The sequence below is a fragment of the Chenopodium album genome, chromosome 10 (genome assembly GCF_948465745.1).
Source record: "Chenopodium album chromosome 10, dcCheAlbu1.1, whole genome shotgun sequence".
Taxonomy (NCBI): Eukaryota; Viridiplantae; Streptophyta; class Magnoliopsida; order Caryophyllales; family Amaranthaceae; genus Chenopodium; species Chenopodium album.
The window spans coordinates 33608445-33622450 of NC_137843.1; the positions used below are offsets into that span (position 1 = coordinate 33608445).

Sequence of the window (14006 nt, forward strand, 5' to 3'; positions counted from 1 at the left end):
TCAAGAGTTGCCTTGAAGGAACTTGGAGTGCCCGGTGCTTATAGGTATGAGTGCGGCATAGCTCCACCTACAACACCGGCAAACGATTTTGAAATTAGGCCGGCAATGATCACCCTAATTGAGAGGAGACAATATAGTGGGGCAAAGAACGAGAGCCCATTGAACCATCTTAAGGAGTTTGAAAAATATTGCAACACTATCAATGTCAATGGAGTTTCTCAAGAGTTTATCCGCCTTAAATTTTTCCCTTTCTCTCTCATAGGAAGATCTTTGGAATGGCTAGACAAAGAAGTGAAGCCCAATTCCTTGAAGACATGGGATGACGTCACAAAGGCTTTCTTGTCCCGTTTCTACCCACCAAAGAAGACGGCGGAGGCTAGAGCCTTAATCCAAAGTTTTAAGCAATTGCCTAGAGAGAATCTCTATGAAGCATGGGAGAGATACAAGGACTACCAAAGGGAATTCCCTCACCACGGAATTCCAACATATCAAGTGATCCAAATTTTCTATAGAGGTTTGAGCTTTCAAGGTAGATCGAGCCTAGATGCCGGAGCCGGAGGGCCAATCATGAACAAGACGGAAGATAGGTTGTGGATGTAATAGATGATGTGGTAAGGAATTACATGGATTGGCATGATGTAGAGAGGGAATCGGCAAGCACAAGTTGCTCAACCGATCAATCTTATGTCATCAACGAATTGTCCACAATGGTCTCGGAGTTAGGAAAGGAGATGAATTCTCTCAAGATTAAGCTCGAGAGTCCTTCACAAGCTTCTAGTCTTCCCTCCCAATTTAAGGGGAGAGGTACATCTTCCTACTCTAACCCTCCTTTTGCTTCTTGTTGCATGATTAGAGAATGCTTGGTTTGTGATATGTGTGGAAAGAATGATCATGATGCTTCTAATTGCTCCAATGTTCCTTGTGATAGATATGATGGATATGAGAATGTGCATGTGAATTGTGATGATAATAATGATTTTGGACCTAGATTTAATGATCAAAAGATTGTTGGGAATAGGAATTATCACAATAATGGGAGCTATGATAATTACAACCAAAAGAGTGGTAATGGTAACCGTGTGACCCAAGAATTTTGTGGTAACCATAACAACTTTTGTTGTAATGATCAAAGCTATGGCCAAGAATATGGGGATCATGATCAAGGTTATGGTAACCATAATCAAAATTCCGGCCAAAATCATGGTAAGGGTAATTGGAGTAATCAAGGTAGGGGAAATTTTCAAAATGATGTTCAAAGAGATACCCCACCCCAAATTACTCCAAGGACTCAAAGCCAAGGTGATGATTTCTTTACTCAACAATCCCAATTGAATAGGCTAGAAAATTTCATGATGGATCAATCTAAGATGTTGAATGAATTCACATTGTCTTGTAACAAAATGTTTGAGGTCCTATTTACTCATGGAAAGATGCTTGAGAACCAAATTGTTCAACTAGCCAACCCTTTGAAAGATTGTGCTAGTCCATCTCTTTTTCCCTCACAAGAAGTTGATTCTAGGGAACCTATGTCTGCTATGACCACTAGGAGTGGTAAGGTCCTTAAAGAGAGTGCTCCTATGAAGAGTAAGGAGAGTGAAAAGGAGAATGATTCGAGTGAAGAGAATAAGAATGAAGAGCCTAGCAAGATGAGTGAGGATTCCAATGATAAGCCTAAGGAGAAAGAGCGGAAGCAAGATGAGGTTTACAAACCTAGACTTCCTTACCCCCAAAAGCACAATAGGCATAAATTGGATGAGCAATTTGGGAAATTCATCGACATGCTTAAGCAAATTCATCTTACTCTTCCTTTTACCGATGTTGTAGAACAAATGCCAAACTATGCTAAGTTTCTTAAGGAAATTTTGAGCGGTAAGAGAGATTGCAATTTGGTGGAACCGGCGAATCTGGGGGAGTGCTTTAGTGCCTTTTTTCAAAACGACCTACCCCAAAAGTTGAAGGATCCCGGAAATTTCTCCGTACCTTGCAAAATCAAAGGAAAATTGTTTCAAAATGCTCTTTGTGATCTTGGTGCTAGTGTTAGTATCATGCCTTATTCCGTTTTTAAGAAACTTAAGCTAGGTGAACTTCTTCCATCCAATATGACCCTTCAATTGGCCGATCGGTCTATCAAGTTTCCTAAGGGGAGAGTTGAGGATGTTCCTCTCAAGATAGGAGAGTTCACCATTCCCGTTGATTTCATTGTGCTTGAGATTGCGGAAGATGACCATATCCCTATCATCTTAGGAAGGCCTTTCTTAGCCACCTCGGGAGCCTTGATAGATGTTAAGAGAGGTCGTATTACCTTGAGAATTGGTAAGAATGAGGAAAGTTTTGATTTGAAACCAACACATGAGTCTTTGTCCCTTGTAAAAGGAATTATGTGTGTTAATTCCCCTCGCCCTATTGATGATGTATGCACTATTGATTCTTCACATACCGATTTTCTTGAGAATTATGATGATGTGCTTTTGAGTTGTGATAGCAAGAAGGTTAGTGAAGATAAAGTGATGATTCCCAAGCTTATGGACGAGGAGGAAGTTGATATTCCTCATTGGTTTGAACTCCATCCTCAAGATGAAGGTGATGTTTCTATGAGTTTAGATGGTGAAGGACCATTTACGAAGAGAAACAAGGCAAAGAAAAGAGCACGAGCTTCTAAGAAAAAGAGAAAGAGAAAGAAGTTGAGGAAAGAAAAGCTTGCATTTGAAAGGTCTTTGTATGAAAGTTCATCAAGCAACAACGAGAAGTTGCTAGAAGTTGAAAAGGAATTTGCTCTTTCTACTACCTTGAAGAAGGTGGTGTTCTTTGACCCTCCATGATTTGGAGGAAGGGTCGAGCTTAGGACCTTAAGCAAGCGCTTCCCGGGAGGCAACCCGGAGATTCTAACTTTTCTTTTTGATTTTTGAGTTTTCTTGTTTTTGTTTCTTTTATTACTTTTTCTTTGCTTTCACTTTTCTACTTGTTTGGATTTTTAGGATGAACTTTGCGAGATTGGATTTCTTCAAGAATGCATGGCGAATGGAAGGTGTTAATGGCGCATATCATATTTTATTCGATTCCAATCGAAATTTGAGGTAAAAGGGGTAAGAATTTTAGAGAGGTAAGATAGGAATTTCATGTTTCAAAGGTTGGAGGAAGTTGATATTTAGTGAGTTTTTGTGGTGAGCACATGAATCTTTAACTTTGAGCTCTCTAAAAATGTATTTTAGCTACTGCCTATGGTGTTCCTCATCACCATCATGATTCATGTGCGCACCCAAGTGGTCAGTGAGTATCAAAAATAAGAGGAAAAGAAAGAACGGAGAAGCACAGCAAGGTGCGGCCGCACATCAGGTGTGTGCGGGCGCACACCTTGCGTGTGCGGGCGCACAAGCTACAAGTGCGGCCGCACACCTCCTGTAGCCGTGCCCTTTTATTTCTTCTTCCTTCTTCCTTCATTCATTACCTCATTCCTCATCTCCTACCTCACGCTCTCCCTCTCAAACCCTCCTCACTTGTGCACACTCCTCACTCACCATTCACCATCAAAAATCCCTTGAATCCAAATCTTGTAGTTTAGTTTAGTTGTTTAGTTTGTTTAGTTTGCTTTTATTTCCTTTAGTTGTATATACTTCTTTCTTAGTTTAGTTTCCTTTCATTTGTTGTTTTCTTTTATTTGTTTTGAAGTTACTAACCATTTTCTTTGTTCATAGTTTCTTTTATTTCTTTTTCTCACTTGGTTCCTTGATGAGCTTATGGATATGGCATGCTACGAGGTGGTTTATAATCGCTTCCTTATTTTTGCTAAGCTTGGAATCCCGGTGAGACCTTTCTTATTTTTCTCTTTATTTTCCTTGGTTGCATAGGATAGGATTAGTTTAGGAGAAGTTGAATGGTTCGAGGATGGATGCTTGTTAACACGTAATGTGTTTGGGATCGGTGACTTTGTTGTCTATCGATCACTTGTTTGTCGATTGGGATTTTTATGTGTTTAACATGCTTTCTAGTCCTTTGCATGCTTTTCTCCTATGTTTTCCTTTCCTATGTCTCCATCTCTTTTCTTTTACTCTCTTTTATTTTACCTTTTTCTCTTACTTTCTTTTATTTTTCTTTTTATTTTTGATGTGATTTTGAGGCATTGTTTTTCATTTCTTTTCTTTTGAAATGAACATTGTACATTGGACTTGTCTTTTGCATGATTTTCTTCCTAGGTTGTAAAGGTATGCACGGTTTGAGATTATGTTCGGTTGACTCTAGGATAGTGTATGCTAGGGTAGTTGGTTTGAACTAGGAGGATCATGAAGCCGGATTCTACTTGTTTGTGGTATGTTGGAAGTTGCTTCCTATAGTTGATTTGACACCATTGGTGAGTTTTTGCCACAACCTTGTGAGGTTACTTGTTTTTCTAGCCTTCAACATTCCTTGTATGAGCGGCGTGGATCCTTGACTATGCAAACCTAATCTAATAAAGCTTGATGTATGATTCTCAAACACGAGACCGAACTATCTAGGAAGGACAAAGGCACATTTTTCGGGGTGGTATTTTTTCATTTTTACTATATTTTGTTATTTTCTTTTGTTTTGGGTTTACATTTGCCTTCTTGCAACCATTTGAGCCTTATCCCTTCTTTTCAAGCCACATCTTTAGTTATTTGACTTTTTGTTTCATTTTCTACCTTTCTTGATTTTTGTGAAGCAATATGATCATTTGAGATGAAGTTTGTGGTGGTTAAGTTGGAATTTTGGTTTTTATGAAAGCAAGATTGTGTTATACTTTCTTTGTGAATATTGGCAAATGAGTATGAGTACAGGCCGTCCTTTATTATAAAAGGCATGGACAAATAAGTGCAAAGGTTGTAAAAGCCGTCCAAAGTTAAAAAAAGGCAAGGACTTTGCATTTACGATATAAAAACAAAAAAAAATTGAAAAGTGAAAAATTCAAAAATATTTTGATGTATTCTTTTCTCCTTCTAAGCATTGAGGACAATGCTCCATTTTAGCTTGGGGGAGAAGCGTGTACGCTTTTTGTATATATTTTTGTGAGTATAGCTTCAAGTAAGCTTGGGGGTGTTGTTTTTTTTTGGTAATTTCTTGATTGTGGTGTTAAGGATTGATCACCCTTTTGCTTCACTTTTTAGGAATATCACCAAATTTTTAAATTTTAGCCTACCTTCACCCTTTATGCCTTACGTTACAACCTTGGGGAAAGACCTTTCGACCTAGATAGTTGAGTCACTATTCGGGGGAGGGCATCATGGGTCATTGCCTAAGGAAAGGGGATGCATAGTCAAGATTGTCGAGTAGCCTTAAAATATTTCTTTTCCGGTTCCTTCGAGGAATCATTGGGACACTCACTAAAGGGAGATTTGAGACTAGTGGGAAGAACGCGGTAAGATTGTTTGGGATGAAAGTGAATTGTGATAACTAGCTCCTATGTCTAGCATACCCTATGTTTCAATCAACCTTGGATATCTTGAAACGTGCATACCTTAACTACTTAAGAAAGATTGTCATTCATTTGCTTTATAGTCTTTATGATGATTCATTTCGTAAAGGTTTGTTTTTCTTTCTTTTTCTTCTATGGTTTGCCTCATTGATGTTTGGTGGAGAGTTATGGGTCAAACTCTTAGGATACCCTTACGAGACCTCACTCGTCCTCATAGGCGACTTTGGGGTTTAAAGGGCTTAATGTAGCTAAAAACAACCATGATTCCTACGACAATGAGTTTTAGTGTATATTCTTATCTTGAGTCTTTCTTTTTCGTTTTTAATAAAATTTTCATCCTCTCTTTTTCTTGCTTTGTTTTGCTCGAGGACGAGCAAAAGTTTAGCTTGGGGGAATTTGATGAGTGACATTTTTGGCACTCATTTGGTTCCTTTTTGGATGATTTTTATTTCTTTTTATCTTTCTTTTCTTTAGTTTCCCTTAGTTTTATTCTTGTTTTCTTCATTTCGTGCTTTTTGTAGTTAGTTTCTCTATTTCGTGCTTTTTCTTGTTTACTTGCTATTTTTCCCTTTTACTTGCTTTTTATCCTTTGATTGTAGGTTGTGATTGATTGTCCAAGGATTCCCGGGCTTCCTTTCTATAGTTTTCCATTGATTTTCATGCCTAAAGCTTGTGCAAGAAGTTTCAAGTCAATGAGAGGTTCAAGGAGCATGCTTCAAAGTCTTGTTTATGCCTTCCTCATGGCTCATTTTCTTCAAGAAATTCAAGGAAGTTGCTGCCTACCTTGTCCTCCATCATCATCATCTAGGATGCGTGCACCTCGTGAGCAAGGGTAAAGAAGAAAGGAGGAAGCTGCAGCTATGTGCGGGCGCACTTGAGGAGTGTGCGGCCGCACATCTGTCGTGTGCGGCCGCACATCAGGTGTGTGCGGGGGCACATTCCTGGGTACACTCCTTCGAGCGCCCGCACTTACGAGGGTCTATTTTTGGGCGTCATTACCGACCTCTCCTTTGTATATATAGTTATTTCTACCTATTTTTGGGAAGAAGAAGTTTTTAGTTTTTAGATTGAATTTGATAGTTAGTTTTTTGGGAGAATTTTAGAGAGAGAAACTCAAGAACTAGAGAGAGAAACTCATGATTTTTGGTGATTGCTCAAGGATTACTCATTGTATTTGATCTTTGGATCAAAGTGTTGTAAGGATCTTCTTCTTAATCTCAATACAAGTTTGATTTTAGTTGATTTCATTAGTTTTTCATATTGTTGATGATTGATTTGGTTATTGATTGAATTTTGATTGATTTTGATTGATTGTTGGTTTAATCTTTGATTTCAAGTATGTTGATGATGAATTTGATGAATGTTGTAGTTTTGATCTTAATTCCTATGGCTAGTGAGTAGTTTCCTAGCTAGGGAGATGGTGAAGCATGTATGAATGATGGAATAGTGTAATTTGGGGATAATTGATGGAGTTGATAATATCATTAAATTTGGTTGATGTTTCATGTGCATGTGTGTGATTAATTGAGGTTTGGCCATCTTTGATTAATACACTAGATTGCATTGTAAGCTTGCTATGATACGGACCATTGATTAGTGAACTTGCAATTTTACGATTGAGGTGCTTTGTGACGTTTCCTAGCTAGTGTTTAGCGTAGTTGACGCTAGTTAGACCTCTAGGTGAACCACCTTAGTATGCTCTTTTGGATACATGATGATTTTCCTTCATATCGCTTGACTTAGTCGGTTTGACCTCCCAAATTACCGATTCCATTATGATTGCATGTGGATCCATTGCCCTAGTGTCTTAGATTGATTTTATACAAGTTTGCATTACCTAGTTTAGCCTTAGTTCTACCTCAAACCCCTTCTTGATTCCGAAATAGCTTGATTTAGACATCGTGCACTTGATATCCATTCCCTTGGGTTCGACCTTGACTTGCCACTACGCTAAATAGGGGTTAGTTAAGTTACAAATTTTGTTTGATAGGGTGGGGTGGTAGCCCAACGACCTACCGTTCTCATCCCCATCACAAGACCAGTCTTAGATAAAGAAACACTTATTAAGTGAACATTGAATATTATAATCGAAAAATATCCCTAATCAAGGTCATTTATATGATGGACGATTAATGACCACTTGAGATTAGTGTGTAGTTTGATTTATAGCACCGTTTATTGTGCTACAAGGACATGATTGTCATAAATAATTTGCACAGGTATTGGTTTAGAACCATATTAGATCGACCTATGAGATCACTTTAAGAGATATAAAAATTGTCATAAGTATACTTCTCATCATGAGTATCGAAACCTCTTTCCTCGACCATTAGTATTATAAGTTCTCTTGTTTGAGTACCAGTCCGTTTTGATGTTAGTCAAACGTCTGCCATACATGGAGATCATAACGGCAACACTCGAGCGGCTAGGTCCTCTTAGTGAAAGAAGCTGACAATACAAGACTGGGAATGTCCCCCTACTAACAATAGGGAATATGTCTTTGTTGTTTACAAGGCCTCTCAAAGAGAGAGACTGTAAAATGCATGGTCGTGCTCAAATGGATTTATTATAAATCATCTGCTTATTGACAGTCGAACTCGGATTTCGAGAAACACTTTTGAACGCAATAAGGATGACGAATAATCTTACCTTATAGTTCATAAAGAGAAATTAAGTGACATAGGAAGTAGGCTATACACAAAAACCGCACTTGTCCGGAAGGACAAGTGAGAGATTAATAGGAATGGTGTCCTTCGAACAAGTGTATTATTCCGATAGAGGGTTCAAAATTATTAGAAAACTAATTATTTAGTGAGGTCAACTGATCGGAATGCCTAGTTGGAGGCCGCTTCTAATCAGTAATATTAATCCATAGTTAATATTACAGCTTAATCTTGACTAAACCCTTCGGGTCACACCCAAGCAACTAACGATCCGATACGACGAATTAATCCGAAAGGACTTAATGAGTCGCTCGAGTATATTTAGACGTCGAAAATCGAGCTAGGAGCGTCGAAACCGAGCGTAGCAAGTCGAGTTGAATTAATAAAAGACGAGACGGTAAAATAAAATTAATTAATCAACAATTACCAAAATACCCCTAGCATTGGAATGCCTCGAGCAAACCGAGTTCTAGGGGCAAGTGGTGCTAGCATGTGCACCGCACCTAGGCAATGGTGCTAGGTGCACATGGATAGCATGCACCAACTGCGCACAAGCAGTAGCAGCCCGCATATGCGTGCGTGGCTTGCTACGCGCATGTACAGGCAGGTGCGAGGCCAGCACTGCTGGAGCGTAAAGCATACCACACTCCGCAGCAGCCTGCTAGAAAGTGAGGAATGCTTGCTTGGTTGCATGTGCTAGCATAGTGCAGCAGCAAGCCTCGGCCAGCAGCCCTCTTATGCACATGGCTTACTAGGCCGAGGCAGCATATTTCTGCGCACCAAAGCAGCCACGGGCAAGCCCAGCTAAGGCCTAAGGCCACGCGTCTTGTGCCCAAGGCTGGCGCCACATGGCGCGCGGGGATAGGGGCATGTGGCGTGAGAAGGGGCGACTAAGGGGATGCTTAGGGAGGAAGGAATGGTCCCCTCCCCTTGTGGTCCTCACCTATCCTCTCCTTGTATAGTTGCCACTTGTTGTTTAATTATTTGTCTGGGATTTTACCAACTCTCCCACATTAGCTGGAATACTCACATGACCTTCTCTATAAATACCCACCTTGGGAATTGGAGAAAGTCACTTGAGTAGGAACTCAAAAAGGCAACTCCACTTGAGATAAAACCTTTAAGTTCATATAATATTCGAGTAGTGTTTTGGTTCGAATCGACTAAACACCGAGTAAGAGACCGATCGGGTCGAGTTGCAGGTGGATACCGTAGGAGGTCTCTGCACTTGTAAGACTTGGCTTTGAAGTAAGAGCTCCGGGTGTGAGCGAAGCACGCAACAAGGGTTAGATCGTCTTTTCTCTCTTTTTTGTTATTTATGTCATTTAGTTATATTAATTGTGAGCGGGTCTTGGATTCGGGTTTTATTCCGCCGTGAGTTAGACTTACCAAAACCCAACAAAGGTAATTGATCTAAGTGCTCGAGAATTAACCACTTTTCCTTGCTAGATTTTTGTTTAGAACACTTATGGACTCCTTCTTGTTCGCGAACCTCCACCGTAGTAACAAGTAATAAAGGGGGTGAGTGTTTAGGACAAGAGGGTTGATAGTACACGAGTTCACAAAGTTTCTACCAGAATTTCGGGTTAATTTTTGTCTATTTAAGCCTCGTATTAAGCCTCTATTTTTAAGGAATGGGTGCGTTTAGGGTTTCGAGTGTTCTGCCGCAGCATGTGTTGTGCGCATCTGAATAGGCTGCACGTTCCTACTCAGAGCACGTGATTCAGGTGCGCTGCTACGAGCAGCGCAACGGAACATCTTGTGTGCGGTATTATGGTAATATTCGATTTTATTTTTATAAAATTCCGAATCTTCCGCGAGTGCATCACTAGAGGTTGTACTGGTCGTCACGCGCAACCCTATGAGTTGCACGCGCCAGACTAGCGCGACTCCTTGAGATTCGCGCAGAATTTTCTGCGGCATCTTTAATTTTTAACTTAGGTGCCTCTAAGTCCGTCAAAATTAGATTTAGACTTCGGGTTTAAGCCTAATTTCTGATCAGGCTTAGTTTATTGGACTTTAATTCATTTTGTTTTGCGTTAGGCTAGGTATTTTGTATTCTTGTGGCTGAATCAGTTGTCCATAAGCATTCTTCATGTTGATCTAACACAAAGATGGTTTTATTTATCGTCATAGCACTTCCGGTTGGAATAGGATGATAAAAGTAGATGTCCACAGTTAGCCCCCACTTTGATCGAGTCTAGAATTGACAAGGATTAAAGTAGTCAAGGAAATAAATCCGAGACTCATTCTACGAAGTTCCTTAAGAGTAAGGAATCTTTCAGTAGTGTTGAGAATGTCAAAACTATTCTCGATTCGCTAAATGTTCGAGATAAGTAGCTGCTAAGGCTAGAAAAGGTATTTTCTAGTTTTAGTGCGCTAAAGAATCTAGATTGACCCTTTGCAACTGTAGAACGCTTTTACAAGTAAATGTTGTCCTGGGTTATGTCATGTCATGAGAAGATATTGATTTAAAAAAGAGTAAAGAGGATGATATCCTCTCAATAATGGCATCATTGATCGAAAGTCCTTCGATATGTCATTGAAACTTTAGTCTAAGATTTTAAGAAGTTAAAATATGATAAAAGTGAGGTGTTTCAGCGTTCGTAGCCTAACACGTGAATAGAAGTTTTGACACTTGCTTGCCAAAATACAGTGTTCGGGGTCCACAAGATAGAAATACATGTCTTAGGACTGGAGGCATATATCCAAATCTAGTGAGAGAGAAGAAAATCGGCAACTCTCTCAGCAGTTTTGTCCATAAGATGAAAACACATGTCTCAAGGCTGGGGGCACGTGTCTATATAGGTGCGACTTTGGCATGTCCTCTTAAAGCTAACGCCTAAAGTTGAAAAGAAAATCTACCGTTTTCGTTACGGGAGGTAGATCACATTGCTTGGGAAAGAGGATGCAATTTTACGCAGCACCTACGTTATACAATTTTAGGCTATACGATACGCCATGCAATTTTACGCTGCACGATACGCCATTCTTTTTGATATGGACGCCAAAAAAAAAAAAGAACGTGACATTTCTAAAGTCAGTACAGTAAAATGACAAACCTATCCATGGGAGCTTTTACGCAAAGCACCACTACGGAATGATTTAAGACACGCTCACGAAAAACGTCCAAAACGTATGCTTGGGTTAGGCACAAAGCACGGTGTGCATGCAGGATGATGCAAAAAACTATCAAAAAAGAAAGTAAACTACAAGATGCCATGCAAAATTAGAAGATTTCGATAATTTGCACGCCAATACGTCTAATAACAAGCAAAAACCATTTAAAATAAATCAAACGGATCGAAATCAAAATACCGGTCTTTTAAGTGACCGGTATCCACGCGCAACTCAGTGGGTCGCGCTGGCCAGGCGCGCGCATTGTTCTGGGTTGCGCTGGGTAGTCATGCGCAACAGATTCAATTGTGTGCGACACTTAAGTCAGTAAAAGAAAATCGCGGAGCGCGATTTTTCATTTCACTTTATCTTCTTCTTCCTTCGCCATTTTCAACTCTTTCTCTCTCTACAAGGCTCATAATTCTTTGTTTTTTGAAGCTAAAGGAAGTAGATCTCGTCCTCTATTCATATTTGTCACAATCCAATGTATATTTTTGCTTTTTTTTTTACTTCTTTTTTTTGCAGAATTTGGGGAAAATCGAACCGTTAAACCCTAAAATTCGAATTTGGGGGTTTTTTAATTCGGTCCATTATTCTTGAAATTGTTTAATCCATGTTGTTATGCCATATTTAAGGAGTGTTTTGCAATAAATTTCATGAAAAATGGTTGAGTATTGAACCTTGTATGAGCATTTCTTTATTTAAGTGCACTCTTGGTATTTTGGTCGAATTTTAGTTCGAATTTGCTGTTTTTTGCTTGCTCATTTGGTTATACTTGTTGATTATGAAGTGAATTATAGTATTAGAACTACGATTACTTTCATTAATCATGTTTCGAAAATTTTGAATTCGAAATTTGGTGCAAAGTATACATTTTAGCTTGTCTTTGCCATGTTCGCACCTCAAGATTGTTTGGTAGATTATAATTATGTTTATGTTATTATTATTTGCCTAAAAATATTTTATTCTTTAAGATGTAGGAATATAATCTTTAGAATATTTTAGTTGAAACTGGTATAGGACGGCTTTTGTGGGTGTTAAAAGCCCCCATTTATTGAGTTTAACTACAGGTATCGTAGCCCCCAAGCGTGGGTGGAATTCGATTTTTGTGTTTTGCCCTCTTAGTATTTGTTATGCTGCCAAAATGGTCTAGAACACGTATATTAGTCTTTTAGGAAAGTAAACTAATAAGGAGTTTTGTCGATTATAGTATGGACTCCCCTCCATTCGTCGATGTTGAGGAGGATCTGGGAGGACCTGTGCCTGACGAGTCAGTTTGCCCTTGAAAGAGGGTGACACGTCCTCATGAGGAGGTTTGAGAGCGACGCGTCGGGCTGATCGACGTCGTCATGAGGATGTGGTCTAGGAGGCTCCTCCTAACTGGGACCCTCAGGTCCTGAGGTGGGAACCAGACCATCACGTTTCCATCGAGAGTTGGCGCGACATAGTGAGTTTGCGCCTTCGTCCTTTCATCATTTCATTCTTTCTTTTTTTTTTTTTTTTTGAAAAGTTATAACCGCATTTTCTCATATAGTTTCTTTAGAGCGAGCCTAACATGCGTATGTACTACTCGGGTGACTTGAGAGGCCGTTTTGAGAGTTTACCCGACGTGGTGAAGGATGTGATGGAGCTTTCGGGGATCATCTCCCAGCTGGCGGCTCTGCGGGACTTATCGAGTCAGCCTGCATCGTCAGCTTTCCTTCGCGGGTTGTTAGAGTCTTGGTGGGATTCCACCAACACTTTCCACTTCCCGTGGGGGGAAGATGATGGTTACCCCTTTCGACTTCTCTATAATCACGGGTTTTCTTTTCGGAGGTGAGCCTGTGGTTATGGAGACCGTGAAGGGGTCAGGCGAGAGACTGCATAACCTTGTGGGGGACCGTGTTGCAGCGGCCCTTCATATGTATGTGTAGTCTTGTCCGTACTCGATTCTTGCTAACGAGTTGTCGGCTGGCGAGGTTGATCGGGAGTGTACACTTGAGCAGCTGGCTCGGATATACATTGCCTATGTTCTTTCCGTCACTATTTTGAGTGATCAGGGAGAGCGTTTCGCTATTGGGTTACTTGCTTGCCTTAGTGATTTGGGGCAAGTGGGTAACTAGAGTGGGGCGGAGGTGTTGTATGCCCGGATGTTTACAGCTATGGGCAAGGCGACCAGGGTGTTGGATTCCGTGGTAGCTACTAAGGTGCTCAAGATCTCTATTTCGTGGCATTGTCGTATCCTCGAGATGCGTATTTATCTTAATCTTTTTATTTTTTTATCAACATTTTGGCTCTTTTTTATCACATTGTATTCTTTTTTAGGCTTGGGGTACTCGTACCTGCCTTTCCTAGCCCCAAGGATACTCGGGGAGGCTCGTTTTCCTATCAGCCATCGTTTGGTCATGATAAGGAAGAAGTGAGCTACTACAGTTGGTGACTTTCACCAGAGGATTCTTTCGGCGACTCGTGCTTCGGTGAGTATGGTTTTGACAACCACACATATGTATTTTTTTTTCGAGTGGCTTTCTCATGTGATTGTGTTTTGTAGATTGATCTCCGTCCTTGGAGTTTGATCGTCAGGGTCCCTAAGGCCGTTCGAGGAGGCGCAATTTGTTGCCCTTTATCAGGGACTTTCTGTGCTCCAGAGGATAGACGCCTGGTTTTTAGGCGAGCGTGTTCTCTGGCAGTTTGCGTCCGAGGAGCCTTTGGTTCCTGCGGATCCTCCGATCCGGATGCTGCGTCCAAATCTGGTGTCTACCAAGGATCGAGCTCAGGCGATCCTTGGTTATCCAGCGGAGCAGTTGGTGCTACCGGATGTG

At 40.4% G+C, this 14006-nt stretch overlaps 1 non-coding gene across 1 annotated transcript; it reads right to left on the reverse strand.

Moving 5' to 3' along the window:
* Window positions 1-373: 373 nt before the first annotated feature.
* On the reverse strand, window positions 374-479 carry LOC145565913 (small nucleolar RNA R71). Its single transcript, XR_014095268.1, has one exon. It is a non-coding gene; the product is annotated as a small nucleolar RNA R71 (small nucleolar RNA).
* Window positions 480-14006: the final 13527 nt, after the last annotated feature.